Here is an 18,693-nt window from a genome sequence, read left to right on the forward strand (position 1 = left end):
AAATCTAAGCCTGTAATTCCATAACAAGCAGATATGTTTATACCAGTGAAATAGATGTCTACAAAAATATATTTATTTCAGGCAGAACATACATAAATTCAGGAAAAAGGAAATATTCACTGTGTAAATAATAAAGTGGATAGCAAATTCAAATATGTGTCTAATATTTAATGTACTGTTTTATAATCATTGAGAAGTGAGTGACTTCTTGAAAAAGTGTAAATGGCATTTCTAAAACATTTCACTTTTCAAGGGCAGATGTATTGACCTTGATAAAATATAATGAAATTATATACTGAAGAAATTCTTTACATTCATTCACCCAAAACGTTATTTATTTGTGCTACAGAAAGGAATCAACTAGTTCTATTTGACACTCTCAGATTTTTGAATTCTTATTAAACATGTTATTAAGGCAACGTCTAAATCAGCACCTTCCAATAGAAATGAAATGTGAATCATATTTGTAATTTAAAATTTTTTGTAGATGTATTAAAAGAAACAGATGAAATTAATTTTAAAGATGCATTTAATTGAACTCTATATCCAAAATATTTCAATGACATTAATATAAAAATTATTAATAGAATGTTTTACATTATTTTTCGTACTAAGTCTTCAGAATCTGGTTGTGTTATATAATTAAGAGCACATCTCCATTTGGACCAGCGTATTTCAAATGTCCAGTAGTCCCTGTATTGGACAATGCGGGTCTGTAAGCTGAAGGAGAAAGTCGAGGCAATTACCCAGGTGATACAAGCTAAACAAGCAAGCAATCATATTTTTCTTAGTATAAGTTATTTAGATATTTCAGGTAAAGTGGTTTTAAGCCTGTGCATTTGCTTTAGGTATTGAACCTAAATTGATTTCTTATATAAAAATCAGATATGAAAGATTTGTAAGAAGGATAAATGTTATATTCTGATAATCATTTAGGCTATCAAAGTACTATACTGTATGTATGAAATTTGCCAGATTTGACTTTATTTTCCAGTAATCCATATATTCCATTATGTTATTTTAGCCAATTTATCCTGATTTCTTTTTTATTCACCTGAATTTCTATGGCCTTAGCCGCTTTCTTTCCTCCAGAATTAATTGTAAGAATAGAATGATATCCAGAGGCCCTGACATTTTAAGCGGCCTGATCTCAAGCAACTTCAGACAGTGATTTTTTATTCTTACCCGATTGTCTACACCTCACTCCACTGATTATATTGTCCATTATTGCATATAACACTTTGGCAAATTCATACCTAAAGCTCTTTCTGCTGAGTGATTAAGAACTTTGGGTACTTTTTCCTCACAGTTTTTACCCTGTTGAAGATTTGCTTTAACTTCAAAAGCGATGACAACAAAGTATGGACACCCCTTCAGGACCAACCTGATAAGTCACTGGTAAGGTCTTAATTTCTCCATAAAGCTTCCTAATATTTTCTAGTATTAAGGTCTTCATATCCAGTAACCCGCTTTGCATCACCTGCAGAAATCCTAGGCTTAGCTGTTTGGTAGCATCTGGCTGTATCATTTGTTCTATTTTTCCCAGGCTCTCATCTAGAGTCCTGTTATAGTGAAGGCTGGCTTCCACTAGTTTCCATTATTGCTTATGGGTCTGTCCCTTTTTTCCAGAAAAGTCCTATCTTTTTAAAGATGTAATGTCAGATGAAGCTTATGAACCAACCACAGGCCATTTTTTTAATCGACATCTCCTGAAGGAAATTTTCTGCCTTAGCTGGCCTGACTTAGTTGTATTTTGTGGCAGAATCCAGTCTTTCTAGGAATCATCCAGTTTTTAAAATCATCTCTGAGAGCAGAATTCTTTCTACCTATTTTCTCTGCCATGGAGAAAGCATTCCCAGCATCATTTATGCAAATGCTATGCACATTTCCACTTCCCAGCGATACTCATCCAGCAGTTTAGATGCCATGGGAGAGTACTCCATAGTTCAATTCTATAGTATGCTTTGATACGGGCATGGCTGGACACTGCACATTGTTCAGCAATTCCAAATGGTAGTCTTTAGTAAGAGAAAAAACATAATTAGAGTCACTTAACATATTATGTGGCGGCAGAGCGTGGGGGAGTATGCTTTAAGAAGTAGCTTTTACATACAAATGGAGTCCAAAATAGTGAACTTTTCCCATTGGATCTTTATATGAATACAACCATGGATTAAATGCCAATAGGAGAAAGTGTTTTAGAGACATGCTTAAAATCTGGAGAAAGAAAACAAAAAACAAAAAACAAAAAAAACTCCTGCAGCTAGCTCAGTGTCTGCCCAAACAGCCACCCAGTTTTGTGCTTGAAACCCAGGGCCCTGGTGGTGTAGGCACCGGAGGGAATCTCCTGGTCAGTGGGTTGTGAAGACCGTGGGAAAAGCATAGTATCTGGTCTGGAATGCACCATTCTTCACGGCACAGTCCCTCACGGCTTCCCTTGGCTAGCGGAGGGACTTCCTTGACCCCTTGCACTTCCCGGGTGAGGTGATGCCCCACCCTGCTTCTGCTTGCCCTTCGTGGCTGCACCCACTGTCTAACCAGTCCCGATGAGATGAGCTGGGTACCTTAGTTGGAAATGGAGAAATCACCCACCTTCTGCATTGAACTTGCTGAATGCTGCAGAGAGCTGTTCCTATTGGGCCATCTTGACTAATTGCAAGAATATTTTTAAGAGCCTTTCCAGGGCTTCTTGCTTTCTCTAGGCAGACTCTCAGAAGCTCTGTCCCAGACACATTAAAGCAGTAATCAGCAACTTAATGTCTTAATCCTGCCCTGAGAAAGGTACTTCATACTTTATAGAGTTTTGAGGCACTAAGAATCAACAAAGGGGAAAAAAGTTCCTTATCCTAATTGAGTGGCCTAGGAAACAACATGTAGTATTATAACTATGTGTTTTAATTCTGTCAATTAGAAGTCAAAATTTTCTTTTTAGTCAGATCAGTTCTACAGTTCTACAGTCAAAATTTTCTTTTTAGTCAGATCAGTTCTACAGTTTTGATAAATATCACAAAACAGAAATGAGAGTACAATGCATTTACTCATGAGTGCTTAGACATCACAAGTCTCATTATTTTCTTTACCCTCTTTCCTAGCTGTTAATATAATGCTAAGATTAAGTTGACACATTGACTAGACCGTGACCTCTCTTTGCCCTCTGCTTTATTTAAAGATTTTCCTCTGGCGAGCAGTTATATATCAGGCACTCCCCAAACCCAACATCACAGACACTCAAAATTGCCGTGAATATTCTACTAGCAATCTCAAAAGTTTTAAGTTCTTTTGTATATAGATAGACTTGACACATTCTCTCAAAGCATGTACTGTTTCTTGCTTTTCACTGTCTACAATGCCAGTGCCAGTATTGACTATAAGAGCTTCCCATGGCATGAATAAACAGTGAAAAGGTCCAACAGAGCTTAAAGGTATATAGAAAAAATAATAAAAAGTTAAAAAAAAGATTAAAGAAAACAATGAGTATATTTATAGAAATAAGTGAAGTTAGTTCTATTTGATTTGTACTGGCAACCATAGTCAATTTTTTTTTTTTTCTTGAGATGGAGTCTTGCTCTCTCACCCAGGCTGGAGTGCAGTGGCGCGATCTCGGCTAACCGCAAGCTCCGCCTCACAGCTTCACGCCATTCTCCTGCCTCAGCCTCCCGAGTAGCTGGGACTACAGGCGCCCGCCACCACGCCCGTCTAGTTTTTTGTATTTTTAGTAGAGACGGGGTTTCACCATGTTAGCCGGGATGGTCTCGATCTCCTGACCTCATGATCCACCTGCCTCAGCCTCCCAAAGTGCTGGGATTACAGGCTTGAGCCACCACGCGTGGCCCATAGTCAAATTTTTTAATAAAAATGCTAACCTACACTTAGTATATCCAATAACGAATGCACTATTTTGATTTTCAATTCTGATTTTATGCATATTTGAGTAATCAATGCATACATATGTAATATTTTAATGTTAGTAATAATAAAGAACAACTACAAATTATTTAAATGAAGCTTCAGGTACTTTTTTCTATGCAAGTTATTTACTTAATCCAAAGGGAATAAATTTTTTGAAAATGTAGTAATAGTGATCCTAGAAAAATGTCATGTTCTATATATATGCCTAGAGTATTTACTCCATTTCTATCTCTTCCCTTTGATCCAGTTTGATGGCTATGCCTGCCTTATATTTCAAAGAATTTTTTTTCAAACAATTTTTAGTGGGTTGTGGTGTTCATCTCCGTTTCTTACTGTACAAATACTTTTCTGTTAAATTTAAAGGTTACTCTCTAAAGCTTAGTAGGTGTGCTTTCATTTTCACAGTGATAACTAAAATCCACATCATTACTAATCATAGACATGCATATGTGTTGATTATAAAGTGATATTGTACATACCACAAAATCAGAGATACAAAAATAATCTTATGGTGTTCTTTTTGAAAAACTTAATGTAGAAATATCATAAAATGAAGTTAAATTGAGTAAATCTTAAGACATCACTTAGTCAAGCTCCTTGCATCAAATCAAGCCCATGATTATATAAGTGTACAGAAAAGCCCACAAAAAATTAAAAAGAAAGCTTTTCAGTGGAAAACCTGACAGACACCTTATCCAAAAGATCAAAGTTTTAACATCACCAGTAATAGAACAAATAGGTTTCATGTGTCTTCTGATGTAATGCACTGAGGAGTGAGCACTATCACTCCTGAGGCATTTTTGCCAAAAACATATAAACGGGAATAAATCGTGAAGAAATATCAGACAAACCCAAATTAAGGGACATTATGCAACATAAATGGCCTGTACTCTTCAAAATGTCTAGGTCATGAAAGAAAAGGACTAAGAAACTGCCCAGATTAAAGGAAAACAGAGACTTGACAACTAAATGCCACATGTAGTCATGGATTAGATACTGGAGCAGAAATAACAATAATAATAAATACTGTTACTGCTGTAAAGAACATTATTGAGACAATTAGCAAAATTTGAATGGGGTTTGTGAATTACAAAGCAGTATCATATCAAAACTGATTTTCTGTTTTTGATTGTTATAATGTGGTTATGTAGAAAAGTATTATATTTTTGGAAATGTACATTGTAGTATATGGGAGTAAAAAGGATCATGTTGGAAATTTATTCTCAAACGGTTTACAAAACAGTGTGTGTGTGTGTGTGTGTGTGTACATACACACACATTGTGTAAAGTAAACAAGATAAAATTTGAATATTTGGTGAATAGAGGTGAAAGATATTTAGAAAATTTTTGTACAGTGTTTGCAGCTTTTCTGAAGTCAGAAATTAGTTCAAATTTTTTTAAAATATTGCTTTGGCTTCCTATTTTACCTGTAGTTAACTGTGTCAAAAATATACTAATTATGTTATCAACACCCAGGGTTTTTGTAATCTCACAATATTGAAATCAAGAGACATCACAGAACACAGCAGCAAAGGTAAGTTTTTTTTTTTTTTTTTTGAGACGGCGTCTCGCTGTCGCCCAGGCTGGAATGCAGTGGCGTGATCTCGGCTCACTGCGGGCTCCGCCCCCCGGGGTTCACGCCATTCTCCTGCCTCAGCCTCCCGAGTAGCTGGGACTACAGGCGCCCGCCACCTCGCCCGGCTAATTTTTTGTATTTTTAGTAGAGACGGGGTTTCACCGTGTTAGCCAGGATGGTCTCGATCTCTTGACCTCGTGATCCGCCCGCCTCGGCCACCCAAAGTGCTGGGATTACAGGCGTGAGGCACCGCGCCCGGCCAGCAAAGGTAAGTTTAATTTTATTCCAGCTTATGCACAAGGGAGCTAGCACTGAGAAAGGAAAAAGTTGGCTGTTCCCTAAGGGTAGTGTGTGGGTTAATTTAATAGGCTCTTTTCATAGGGAAAGATTATATTAGGGCATATATAGGACAGCTTTTTCTAGTGCTTGCACAGTAGCTCAACATGCTTCTCCATACATTGCATGTAGCATTAGCATTTAAAATCTCCACCCTTGTGTGTGAATTTTAGCATTAAAATGAAGAAGAGGTAACTGTAGGTTGGATTTTTTTTTTTTTTTTTTGAGACGGAGTCTTGCTCTGTCACCCAGGCTGGAGTGCAGTGGTGCAATCTCAGCTCACTGCAACCTCCGCCTCCCGGGTTCAAGTGATTCTCCTGCCTCACCCTCCTGAGTAGCTGGGATTATAGGCATGCGCCACCACACCCGGCTAATTTTTGTATTTTTATTAGAGATGGGGTTTCACCAAGTTGGTCAGGCTGGTCTCGAACTCCTGACCTCGTGATCTGCCTGCCTCAGTCTCCCAGTGTGCTGGGATTACAGGTGTGAGCCACTGTGCCCGGCCACTTTAGGTTGGATTTTAAGTCCAACTGCACGTGCAAGGCTCTGGGGAAATCCCTACCCCCCTGAAATAGGAGCTTGCTGTTAAGTTTCTTGGGTCTCTTGTCACTGATTGGCTGAAAGTTAAATAAGCTAGTGTTTGAGTGAAGGGCTTTATCGTTTCCTTTAGACCATCTTAAAATAGGGACTCAACCAGCCTGCTTGTCTTAATCATATCAATTTATTTAAAATTTTCATAATAAACCAGAACGCGGAGACTATTTTTTTAAAAGAATTATTTGTTTACATTTTTACATTTTTAGTAAGTTATCTCTTTTTCTGGTGTAGCTTCCTCATTTTTAAATTTAAACCAGACAAAAAGTTTCAGTATACAGCATAAAGAACATTTGATGAAAATCTGATGGAAGTAATTTAAACAACTATAAATACATTAATTTATATCAATTTTTGATTATGGGAGAGTAATAATCCTTCATTACAAGTTGAAACATCCCCTGAATACATTAGAATGAATGCTACTGAAAACAGAAATGATTTTTGCAATTATCTGCCACATATCATAATGCCTCAGACAAATTTAGTGTATGCATATAGAAGATGAAAAATTCTTTCCTAATATACTCCTAGGTTTTCTGGTTAGAGTCCTCTAAATTAAATCGACAAAAGGCAGAAAAATGAGGGAAAAAAAAAACCCAAAAGTTTATTAACATATGCATTGTGCATGTAACATATATCCAGAGATGAGTAACTCAAAGGTTTGGTTAGAACTTGGACTTATATAGGATTTCAGCAAAGAAACAATTTTTAGAAAAATGGCAAGAGTCTCTAGGAGTGGCAGATTGTGGGAAGGCAAATATATGGGAAACTAGGTAAATAAAGGCTAGTTTGCAAAGTTTGTTATATACAGTCCTCTGATTCTGTCTGCAGGCTGTAAGGGTCTAAAGCTGTCTCTGGTAATTAAGTTTTGTCCTTCCTTGTAGAAAGCGGGGAACAACTTTGTAAATTTATGTCTTGCTTTTAGACGACAGAAGAACAGAGAGCTTTTCTTGTATCTTTTTCTTCTCAATTGCCTTCAGCTCAAAGTAATCCTTGTGCCAAAGTGGAAAAGTTTGCTGTGGCATATTCTGCCACCCTACCATAGCTAGGATAGAATACATCTGTACGTGAAGGTCTTTGAGGGCAGAGGCCAGATTAATTTGTAGAGTTTTAACTGCCATCACCTAACCTAGTGCTTGACATGGAGAAGGGGCTTGGTAAACAATTGAATGAATTAATGCATTTGCTTGTGCCTTCCATATTTTCCACACAACACTCTTGCAGTAAATAAAGAAAAAAAAAGAAAAAAGAAAAAAAAAACACTTTTGCAGTAAATATACTCATATACTTTTAAATACTATTCTAAGGTCAAAAACGCCTTTATCAAGTATCTAAAAGCTAATGTGAAGAAAATTACATGAACACCAACCAAACTGTATAAAATAATTTCATATGCTTGGTTTATGTACTTGTTTTGAAAAGTGGGATTTTGCCTTAGAAATCAGAGGCCACTTTACATCTTAACTGAGAATCATTTTCATCAACTCTTGGAACAAGGACAATTGCAAGGAATAAATATGACTTAATTTTTGGAAGATGTATTCTGTGAAGAACTGTTATAGTAAGAGGAATTATTTATTCTTATAAAAAGAAGAATCCCGAAATAAAAAGGGGCAGTCCCAAAGTGAAGGAATCATTTTCAGTAGGTTTGCTATTTTCCTTATCAGATATTCACAGCACTCATTACTTTTTTAAGACTTTGACAAATACTGCCATAAATAAAATTATTTAATATTGTTTAATCCAATGTTTCTTAAATGTGTATGATCTCAAACCCTGAAACAAAACAACATATCACACCCCATGGATCATCATTTAGGAAAACACTATTAAAATGTTAAGACAAACTAAATATAGTCTGAGAAGGACTCCATACGTCTATATTTGAGTCATTGTGGATGAACTGCAGCCTAACTTAATAGGTAGACAAGATTGAAAACCTAACTTAGGAGTATGCGCCAGAAACAATAGATGAGTCTTGGCCAATCCTAGCAGCAGAAGTTCAACCACTCATACACTGCCTAGTGTTCAAATTGTGTTCAAATAAGGCAAATGCTGAGCTGTAATCAATCTAGTTGTTTCTGTACCTCACTTCCAATTTCTGTACTTCACTTCCCTTTTTTTGGCCTATAAATCTTCTTCCACCATGTGGCTGCTCTAGAGTCTCTGAATCTGCTGTGATTCTGGAGGCTGCCTGGTTTGTGAATCGTGCCTTGCTCAATTAAACTCCTTTAAATTTAATTCAGGTGAAGTTTTTCTTTTAACAAAAATATTCTTTTTTTTTTTTTCCTGGAATGTGGTAGCTAGGTGGTCTGTATTTTTACTGAGAATAAAATGAGACAAAATGGAAAAACTCAATTAATCTATTACATGAGATATAAATAAGAGGCCTAAGTATTTATACATTGAAATAATTTCTCAAAGGAAAATTAGAATCTCACTGAAAATAGAAGAGCTAGTCATCTATAAAGTATTTATTTTGAAGGTTTAGGTTAAAATATTAGAACAAACTAATGTATCAAAGTGGCATCATTCTTTAGGTAAAAGATGCATCAGTGGTAAAAACATTAAATTTTCTGGGATAATTAGGCCTCAGGATAGCATCAGTCATGTGTTACTGGAATACAGAAATCAGGATCTAAGGGAAGCACACATGGTAAACAAAAATCACATTTAATAACAAAGGAAAGTGGTTAACACATTTCCAATTCAAAACTAGAAGAGAGTAGAATCTAGTAAGGATGGCTAGTTTAACAGCAGAGCCATCAAAGGCAGTGTTAAAGCGGAAGATGAAGTTTGGGCTAATGACTTGAAGGATGGTGGCAGAAATCATTAGCAGTCGAGTGCCTGAGGATTGAATGTTGCATCTGTTGAAGTCTTTATCATGAATTAGCAATGACTGTGCTTTGGTAGCATGGTTGGATTCACTGTAACTTTTGGATTATTGCTGTATATCTTGCCTTTTGTCTTTTTGCATGGAAGTAATTGTCACCAAAAATTGTCTCTCTTCTATTTTTTTGTCCCAAATTTACAACATATGTCTCTTCTTAGGAGAAATTTCTGGTGCCAGTTGATTGTTTCTTTCTAGAAATAACGTATTCATAGACACATACACAAATGTGGCTAATTCATCACAAAATATACCCATGTAACCTCCACATTACCCCCTGACTCTAAAATAAAAATAAAAACAAATGTAGCTGATAAATTGAATAGCCAAACTTAAAAATAAACTTTTTTTCTTTTAAATCCATCACTGTCTCTATTAAACTTGTGAGCCAGCTTCTTTCTGCAGAAATTGAAAAAGTCTTGAGTCCAGTTTCATCATTTCTGGTTGTTTCAGATAATAAAAAGTCCTCCAATCATTTTATTCCCCCTAAACCAGTCTCAATTCAATTATTGTTATCTTTCTTTCAGAGTAATAAGTATGGCATTTAAAAATATTATGCAATTATTTGTTCTCTTGTTTTGGCTTCTTTTTTGAGGATTCCAACCATAGTTGCTTGATCCACCCTCATCTTCTATATTTATTATTTCATGTTTAATGCATTTTATTTCTGTTATATATTTTCATTTATAAGTTTCATCCTCTATGTTCCAATAGTATCTAACTTCCATTATGTTCCTTCTAATTTCATTTCTCATATCAGTTTTTTGTGTGTATGATTTTTTTTCTTTATTTCTTGTTTCTTTCTAGTTTTTCTACTAATGTTATGTATCTCCTTTTATTGTCTTACCATTTCTTCCTCAAGTTCTAACATTTCTGCTTTACGGTATTCTAGTTAGAGCGAATTTTATTAATACATTTTTAATTTTATGGCAGAGTATTTGATCACAGTTTTAATCTGCACCATGACATTTTTCATGTAATTTTACTTTTGCTTTTTAAAAGTACTGTGTTTTAAAACATCTTAGTTGAAATAACTCTAGATTTGCAGAAAAGTTATAATAGTATGAAGAATTTCATCTACTCTTTATCCCAGTCCCCCAAATGTTAACCTTTTGCCACACTTGCTGTCTCTCTTATCTATCTATCTATGTAACTACTATTTTCTGAATCAATTAAAAATAAGTTGTAGACATGATGCTGTATTTCAGGTAACTACATAAATATGTATTTCTTCAAACGTAAAAGCATTTTACTGCATAACCACAATGTACCAAAATCAGAAAATTAATAGGTAAAATGCTTCTTTCTATACATTGAGCATCTCACATTTTGCCAATTGTCCCAGTGATATATTTTATAACAAAAAATAAATAGTTTATCTGGTCCAGGGTCCAATAGAGGATTATGTGTTGCCTTTAGTTGTCATGTCTCTTGATTATCTGGCAATCCAGAACCCATATTCAGTCTTTTCTTTCATGACCTTCTTATTTTTTTGAAGAATGAAAGTTAGTTAAATTGTATCATACCTCTTATGTTTGGATTCATCTGATATTTCTTTGTGATTAGATTCAGCTTGTTACGTTCTGAATATTCATGTTTGTGTTCACCCCCCAAAATTCATACATTGAAACCTAATCACCAGTGTGATGGTATTAGAAGGTGGGGCCTTTTGGGAGGTGATGAGGTTGTTAGGGGAGAGCCTTCATGATTGGGATTTATGCTCTTATAAAAGAGACTCCAGAGAGCTAACTAGCTCTTCTACCATGTGAAGACACAGCAAGAAGGTGCCGTTTTATTGTGTTTTGAGACAGGCCCAACTGTAGCATCAGCTGACTCCATGGGGAAGCTCTGGATGACCCTTTAGTCTTGACTGGAAGCAGACCCTCACCAGACACCAACTCTATTAACACTTTGATCATAGACTTCCCAACCTCCAGAAATGTGAGAAACAAATTTCTGTTGTTTATACACTACCCAATTTAAGGTTTTTGGTTATAGCAGCCTGAATGAACTAAGTCACAGCTTAGGGATTCAGGACAGGGATATGAGAGAAGCGATGCTGTGTTCTTCTCATTGTATTAATACTGCATCAGTAAACATATGGTGATGATTTGTCCCATTACTGATGATAACACATTTATCACTCGTTTAAAGTGATATCTTCCAGGTTTCTCAATTGTAAAGTTTCTGTTTCTCTCTTTAGTAAGTATTTTGGAGGGATATGTTTTTAGACTGTAAATATCTTGTTCCTCAGTAATTATTTACCTATTCATTTCAGCATCCATCCAAGGTTCTTATCTCAATATGTTCTTATTATGGCTACCAAATTGTAATTTTCTCATTTCATCATTCTTTCTACATTTAATTTGCATTTGGCTAGAAGTAATAGCTTTTTCTTTCATATATATATATTCATATATATACACACACACGCACGTATGTACACACACAAACACACATCTCCTTATAGATTTCTGTTTATTTAATGAGTTTATAGTCTACTGTTATAATTATTTATCTTGTTGCTCTATTTGCTACGTATTTGGCAAACGGGGAAACCCCCCACCTAGAAGCTGAATCCTGTCTTTTAGTTTTTCCCTTCATATTCTTTTGTTTGAGCTCTTCTTTTCTGGCACAAGATCTTCCAGGGTCTCACTGTGTTGCCCAGGCTGGAGTACAGTGGTGCCATCATGGTTCACTGCAGCCACTCCGTCCCTGGGCTCAGGTGATTCTCCTGCCTCGGCTTCCAGAGTAGTTGGGACAGCAGGCATACCATTATGGCCAACTAATTTTAGTATTTTTTTTTTTGTAGAAATGGGGTTTTGCCATGTTGCCCAGGCTGTTCTCAAACCAGTTTATATTATTCTTTCATTTCTCCAAGGAGCTCTTGTTCTACATTACAGAAGAATGATACTTAGAAACCAACATTGGAGCACTACGTCTGCTCACTGCTTCTGGGATTAATCGCTTCTAGGCTTTCCCACCAGGCAGATGTAGAAAATGTCTGTCACTCACATACACAAACATTTGTATCTACTTCTGTATCTATCTGTCTATCTGTCTGTCTATCTAAGAAATTGTGTGTTCCCAGTGATAACTCCAACTGAAACATAATACCACAGGGATCATTCTGGCCATTGGCTTTTCATATTTGTAACTCCTTTATCCAATAATGAGAAACTTGGTTCTCATTATTCTCAATTTATTCACTTATTTGCTTTTTCCTCCTGTATATAATCAAACTCCTAACCCAGAAAGTTGCCTTCTAGGCCCTGCCCACCTCAGTAGCCCCAATAGTTTCCTTGGTCCTAAAGTTTTTACTTGTGTTAGCTGCCTCAAAGGACAGGAAGTAAAAGGAATTAATAGATTTTTTTAAAGAAGGGAGAAAAAGAAGAGACTTTTAAAAATAGTATTTATGCAGCCAAAAAACACATGAAAAAATGCTCACCATCACTGGCCATCAGAGAAATGCAAATCAAAACCACAATGAGATACCATCTCACACCAGTTAGAATGGCAGTCATTAAAAAGTCAGGAAACAACAGGTGCTGGAGAGGATGTGGAGAAATAGGAACACTTTTACACTGTTGGTGGGACTGTGAACTAGTTCAACCCTTGTGGAAGTCAGTGTGGCGATTCCTCAGGGATCTAGAAGTAGAAATACCATTTGACCCAGCCATCCCAGTACTGGGTATATACCCAAAGGACTATAAATCATGCTGCTATAAAGACACATGCACATGTATGTTTATTGCGGCACTATTCACAATAGCAAAGACTTGGAACCAACCCAAATGTCCAACAATGATAGACTGGATTAAGAAAATGTGGCACATATACATCATGGAATACTATGTAGCCGTAAAAAATGATGAGTTCATGTCCTTTGTAGGGATATGGATGAAATTGGAAATCATCATTCTCAGTAAACTGTCGCAAGAACAAAAAACCAAACACTGCATATTCTCACTCATAGGTGGGAATTGAACAAGGAGAACACATGGACACAGGAAGGAGAACATCACACTCTGGGGACTGTTGTGGGGTAGGGGGAGGGGGGAGGGATAGCTTTAGGAGATATACCTAATGCTAAATGACCAGTTAATGGGAGCAGCACACCAGCATGGCACATGTATACATATGTAACTAACCTGCACATTGTGCACATGTACCCTAAAACTTAAAGTATAGTAATAATAAAATAAAATAAAATAATAGTATTTTATTTATTATTATTATTATTGTTATTATTTTTTTTTAGAAAAGTCTTGCTCTGTTAACCAGGCTGGAGTGCAGTGGTACAGTCTCAGCTCACTTCAACCTCTGCCTCCAGGTTCAATTTATTCTCCTGCTTCAGCCTCCTGAGTAGCTGGGATTACAGGCACCTGCCACCACACCCAGCTAATTTTTGTATTTTTAATAGAAACGGGGTTTTGCCATGCTGGCAAGGCTGGTCTTGAACTCCTGACCTCAAGTGATTCAGCTGCCTTAGCCTCCCAAAGTGCTGTGATTACAGGCATGAGCCTGGCCAAAATAGTAATTTAAAAATGGATTCTCTCCTTTTAAAATACTACTCATCATTGAATGAGTTAGGCTTTCCTGGACTGGCCATTTGTAAGAGGTTTCTTTTGGGATATGAAGGAAAGATAAAGTTTCTGGCTAACTAATTTTCATAGAGCAAAAGCTTTCTCCTTTCCTGTTACAGAGTCATGTTACTTCTTGTAAATATGATTTTTCTGTATAATTCTTTTTATAGCCCCAGGCCTTCTTAAGAAGAAAGACATGACAACTCAATCCATTCAGTCTTTGTACTAAGGGTCACAAAAAAGGAATATTGCTTTTTGGCTTCACAGTGTACCCACACTTTCAGGAAGTATATTTTGCTGGTGCTTTTTGAGATATATTTTTCAGTGGGTCCCTGCTCTTGAGATTTATCACCAGGATTCTTGTTTTCACTGCCCTTTCTGTGTATACAAAAAAATGTCATCTGCTTTTGATAGTGTTTGATATAAAATGGAGTCTGGGAGTTAAATATGCATCCAAGTTCTTCAAAAATAGTTTGCAAACTTATGAAAGCTTCTTGTAGCTTTTGAATAATTTCCAAGAAAAAGGGAAAATGCTGATGTGTAGAGTCATTCAAATTGTGTCTAAGTCCTCCAAAAATGTTTTTCAAATTTATAAAAGCATCTTCTTGTAGCTTTTGAATAATTTCCAGGAGAAAGAAAAAGTGCTGCTTTATGTAGTTATGTTTGTAGTTGTCACATGTTGGCTTCTTCAGGAAGGAGACTCTGAGATGAAGTTTAGCATGAGGATGTTTATTAAGGTGTGCCCTTACCAAAGAGATCAATACAACTGGCAGGGAGGGAAAGAAAACAGTAGTAGTATTATGGTTTGGATGTTCACCTCTTCCAAATCTTATGTTGAAATATGATTCCAAATGTTGGAGGTGGGGACTGGCAGGAGGTGATTGGATCATGGAGAAAGGTCCCTCATGAGTGGTTTAGCACCATCCTCTTGGTGATGATTGAGTTTCCTCTCAGTTCACACAGAGATCTGGTTGTTTTGAATCTGGGACCTCTCCCTTCTCTCTTTCTTGCTCCCATTCTCATCATGTGACATATGGGCTACCCTTTGTCTTCCACCATGATTGTAAGCTTCCCGAGTGCCTCACCAGAAGATGACAGCACTATGCTTCGTGTACAGCCTGCAGAACCATAAGCAAATTCAACCTCTTTTATTTATAAATTCCTCAGTCTCAGCTATTTCTTTATAGCTAGCAAAAATGGCCTAATACAAGTAGGCAGAGGAAGAAGTTGTGCTGTGATACAGCCCAGCTTTAGCCTCAGCTGAATCCATGGGGAAGCTCTAGAACTAGAATGACCCTTTAGAGTTGCCTGAATGGGGCTAAGATCACCCATCAGTGATTATGTTAGTGGCAGTGAATCTATACTGGTCTGCAGCAACCTCAATTCCTGCCTCCTCAGAAGAAAAAATTTGAGGGGCATAAGGGAGAAGAAGAGACTGAGACAAGTTTTAGAGCAGAAGTGAAAGTTTATTAAAAAGCTTTACAGCAGGAAGAAAAGTACACTAGGAAGAGGCCCAAGCAGGCCACTTGAAGGACAAGTGTGGGGTTTGACCTTTTGACCTGGGGTTTTATATCTTGACATACTTCCATGGTCTTGCGTCCCTTATCTCTTTATTCTGCACTTGGGGCTGCCTGTTCTCATGCACAGTGTGTTACTGGAGTTATACGCATGCTCACTTGAGGCATTCTTCTCTTTACCGGTGGAATGCTTCGGGAAGGTCATATACCAGTTAAACTCCACCATTTTGCCTCTTAATGTGCATGCTTGAGCTCACTCACCCAATTCCTGAGATCTTTTTGGGAAGCATCTACTATGATTTTAGAGAGGCAGTGTGACAACTGCCTGACCATCACCTGATGGTCACCTGACATTCCTGTTGGAGTTGGGGGAGCCGTCTCCTCCCCTGCTCATGCCTAGCTAGCTACCTACTGTGAAAATTAGTCATTAACGTAGGCCTCTAGAAAGGACATGTGGCCTTGGGCAAACCAAGTCTTCCTGAAAAGTGAACAGCTGAAAGATGTCTGCAGATAGCACTCCTCACTACTGGTGCAACAAGTCGTTTCTTGAAAATAGGTTGTGGAAGCACATTTCAGTGTCCTAGTGCATAGCCTTTGAATACACACTCCTCTGAGTTATAGTTTTGATCTGATTTCACGGCCATTTATGACTCAAAAATGTCAAGAATCACTGCATTATTGGGAACATTCATTATTTCTGTACCTTGTTTTTATCTAGAAACTAAGGTTAATCTAGAAAGATTTGAGCTGAATTTCTGAAGCTATTCGGTAAAAATAAATATGTTGTTTTTACAGTCGGCAAATTTTCTTTAGTTATATGTTAGAATTATGAGTACTGAAAGCCCTTTGTGATTCCACTACATTACTAAAAGCTAAGACTCACCAATTGTGGATTAGTTACGCAGATATTTCAAAAACACTTGGAGGTTTTATTCAGAGGCTTAAGCCACACATCTCAGCGCTTGAGAGGGTAGCCTAGAACCAAGAGGGGGCAGCAGAGGGTCACCAGAACAGTGAGGGAGAGGTATGAGAACATGTCAGTTGAAAGGATACTGATTTTAGAGAGAGAAATATATTTATCTATTCATGCTAAACACAGAAGGAGGAGTTATGGCTTAAGAAAAATTGATTATAAGCATATTGAGAGAATCTCTGGTTGTTCCTGGGTAGTGTTCATGGGACAAAAACTGAGCAGAGGAAAAGCAAGTAGAATTCAGGTTATAGGGAAGTCATGCGCTTCTTAGGGAATGTGTGCCTTTTGGATCTACGACCTATGATTACTTCGGGCTCTAAATCACTGATAACATTAAGCACTCAGGGAACAATATGGGACTAACGATAACCTCAGTAATGTTTCCAGATATATATTTATATTGCTTTTCCACTAATTTCTAGACCAGAGTAATGGACTTAAGAGACATTCTTTCAAAGAAAATTTTTCCCCAAAGAACCAGTTTTTGCTTTTAGTGATCAAACTGCATTTTCCTCTCAGTTTCTAGTTTGACTTATTATTTTTATAACTCTAACATTTTATGTTTTATTTTATTGAAGCATTTGTTCTTTTTATATTTTTCTGTAAAGTAATTTAAGCATAAGAGGTTATGAGTTTGCCCCAGTATAGCTTTATCATATCTTATATATATCTTAAGAGAAAGAGTTTTTATTTTTTTTAATTTTCTCAATATTCTTTACTGGAAGCTTTGGTTTCCTTTTAACCCAATAATTATTTAAGAACATGTTTTCCATTTCCACAAAGGTAAGCCTTTTTGTTTAAGCCATTGTCATTAAATTACAGTTTTATTACATTTTAGTCAGAAGATATGACTTTTATTACTTCTACTCTGGCATAAGGTTTTGTGTCCCAGTAGATAATTAATTTCTCTTTCATGAATTATTGAAAAGGATATATTTTCTATTACAAGTTATCTATTGTCTATCTAAACTCAACTTCATTAATTAGGTTAATTTTAGACTTTCCAATATTTTCTGAGTTTTTAAAAAGAAATCCCTTTGAACTGTCAAAGCATGATGCTATGGTCTGAATATGTGTGTCCTCCCTGCAAATTTACATGTTGAAACTTAATCGCCAATGTTACTATGTTAGGAGTTAGGACGTTTGGGAGGTGAATGAGATCAGTGCTCTTATAAATTGGCTCCAGAGAGCTGCTTCGTCCCTTTCACCATGTGAGGACACAGCTAGAAGACACCATCTGTGAACCAGAAAGTGAGTCCTTATCAGACACTGAATCTGCTGGCACCTTGATCTTAGACTTCTTAGCCTCCAGAAATGTGAGAATTAAATTTCTGTTGTTTATAAGATACACAATTTATGATATGTTGTTATAACAGCCCAAACATATATGATGTGTTGAAATCTTCTATGAAAAATTGTGTGATTTTCCTCAATTTCTTCATGTTTCTAACAGATTTCATTTTATTATGCATATCTGAAGCTGTGCTTTTCAGCATATAAATGTTTATTGTTCTATAACTTTGATATAGGTAGTGCCTCATAAGTAGTACCTTTTGTCTGAGAGTATATTTTGTTTTCTTCCATGACCCTGTGAACTCCAAGGAGTTTTCTAAAATATTTTCTGCTTTGGTAGTATGCAAAATTCCTAGGCCTGAAATTTCTTTAATTATCTTTACATGAGGGGTGGTCTAGCTAGTCCAGTCTTTGCCGACTTAACCTTGGTCTTCCTCTCTGTACCTTCACTCTAGTTATATTGAATTCTGGACCACAGCCAGGTACCACATTGTTCCCACTAATCCTGTTCTTGCAGTCATTTATCTACTGTGGCTCTTCTGGAAAGAAATGGGATCTTTTCCCATCCTCTCTGCTTGCTTTATTGCTTGCTTTAAATATTTAACTATTTTATTAAGTTGTCCTTAAGAGTCATGAGACATATGTGCCCATGTTAATATCAAATGAAAATTTTGAAAGACCTATTAGTAATTTAAAATCAATTACTAAATCCCACTTTATATATGGCCAAGTTAATTCCACACAGACCTTGAACTTTCTTATTTGAGAACATGCTTGATTAATTCAAATTAAATCCAAACACCAAAAGTTCAGAAAACTCGAAAGGAATGCTATGGCATTAAAAAACTTTCATTTAATCTTTGGAATAGTAAGAAAAATCTGCTTGCTAGTTTGGAAGTTGCTAGCTCTGAGACCTTAATTGAGCCATCTAATTTTTCTGGACTTCTATTTACCCTCTTCTAAAACAATAGGCATTGGGCCAATGGTACAATATGGAACCTCTTCCTGGCAGGTGT

At 36.5% G+C, this 18,693-nt stretch overlaps 1 protein-coding gene across 1 annotated transcript in view; it reads left to right on the forward strand.

Annotated features, from left to right (window-relative positions):
• The first annotated feature begins 5,515 nt into the window (after positions 1 to 5,515).
• The window catches only part of PKIB (cAMP-dependent protein kinase inhibitor beta), a 236,063-nt gene continuing 222,885 nt past the window's right edge, over positions 5,516 to 18,693 (forward strand). Inside the window, exon 1 of the mRNA XM_063666548.1 lies at positions 5,516 to 5,753. The gene's annotated coding sequence lies outside the window, so the exon portion shown is untranslated. The remainder of the gene's footprint in view (positions 5,754 to 18,693) is intronic.

The sequence above is a fragment of the Pongo pygmaeus genome, chromosome 5 (genome assembly GCF_028885625.2).
Source record: "Pongo pygmaeus isolate AG05252 chromosome 5, NHGRI_mPonPyg2-v2.0_pri, whole genome shotgun sequence".
Lineage (NCBI taxonomy): Eukaryota > Metazoa > Chordata > Mammalia > Primates > Hominidae > Pongo > Pongo pygmaeus.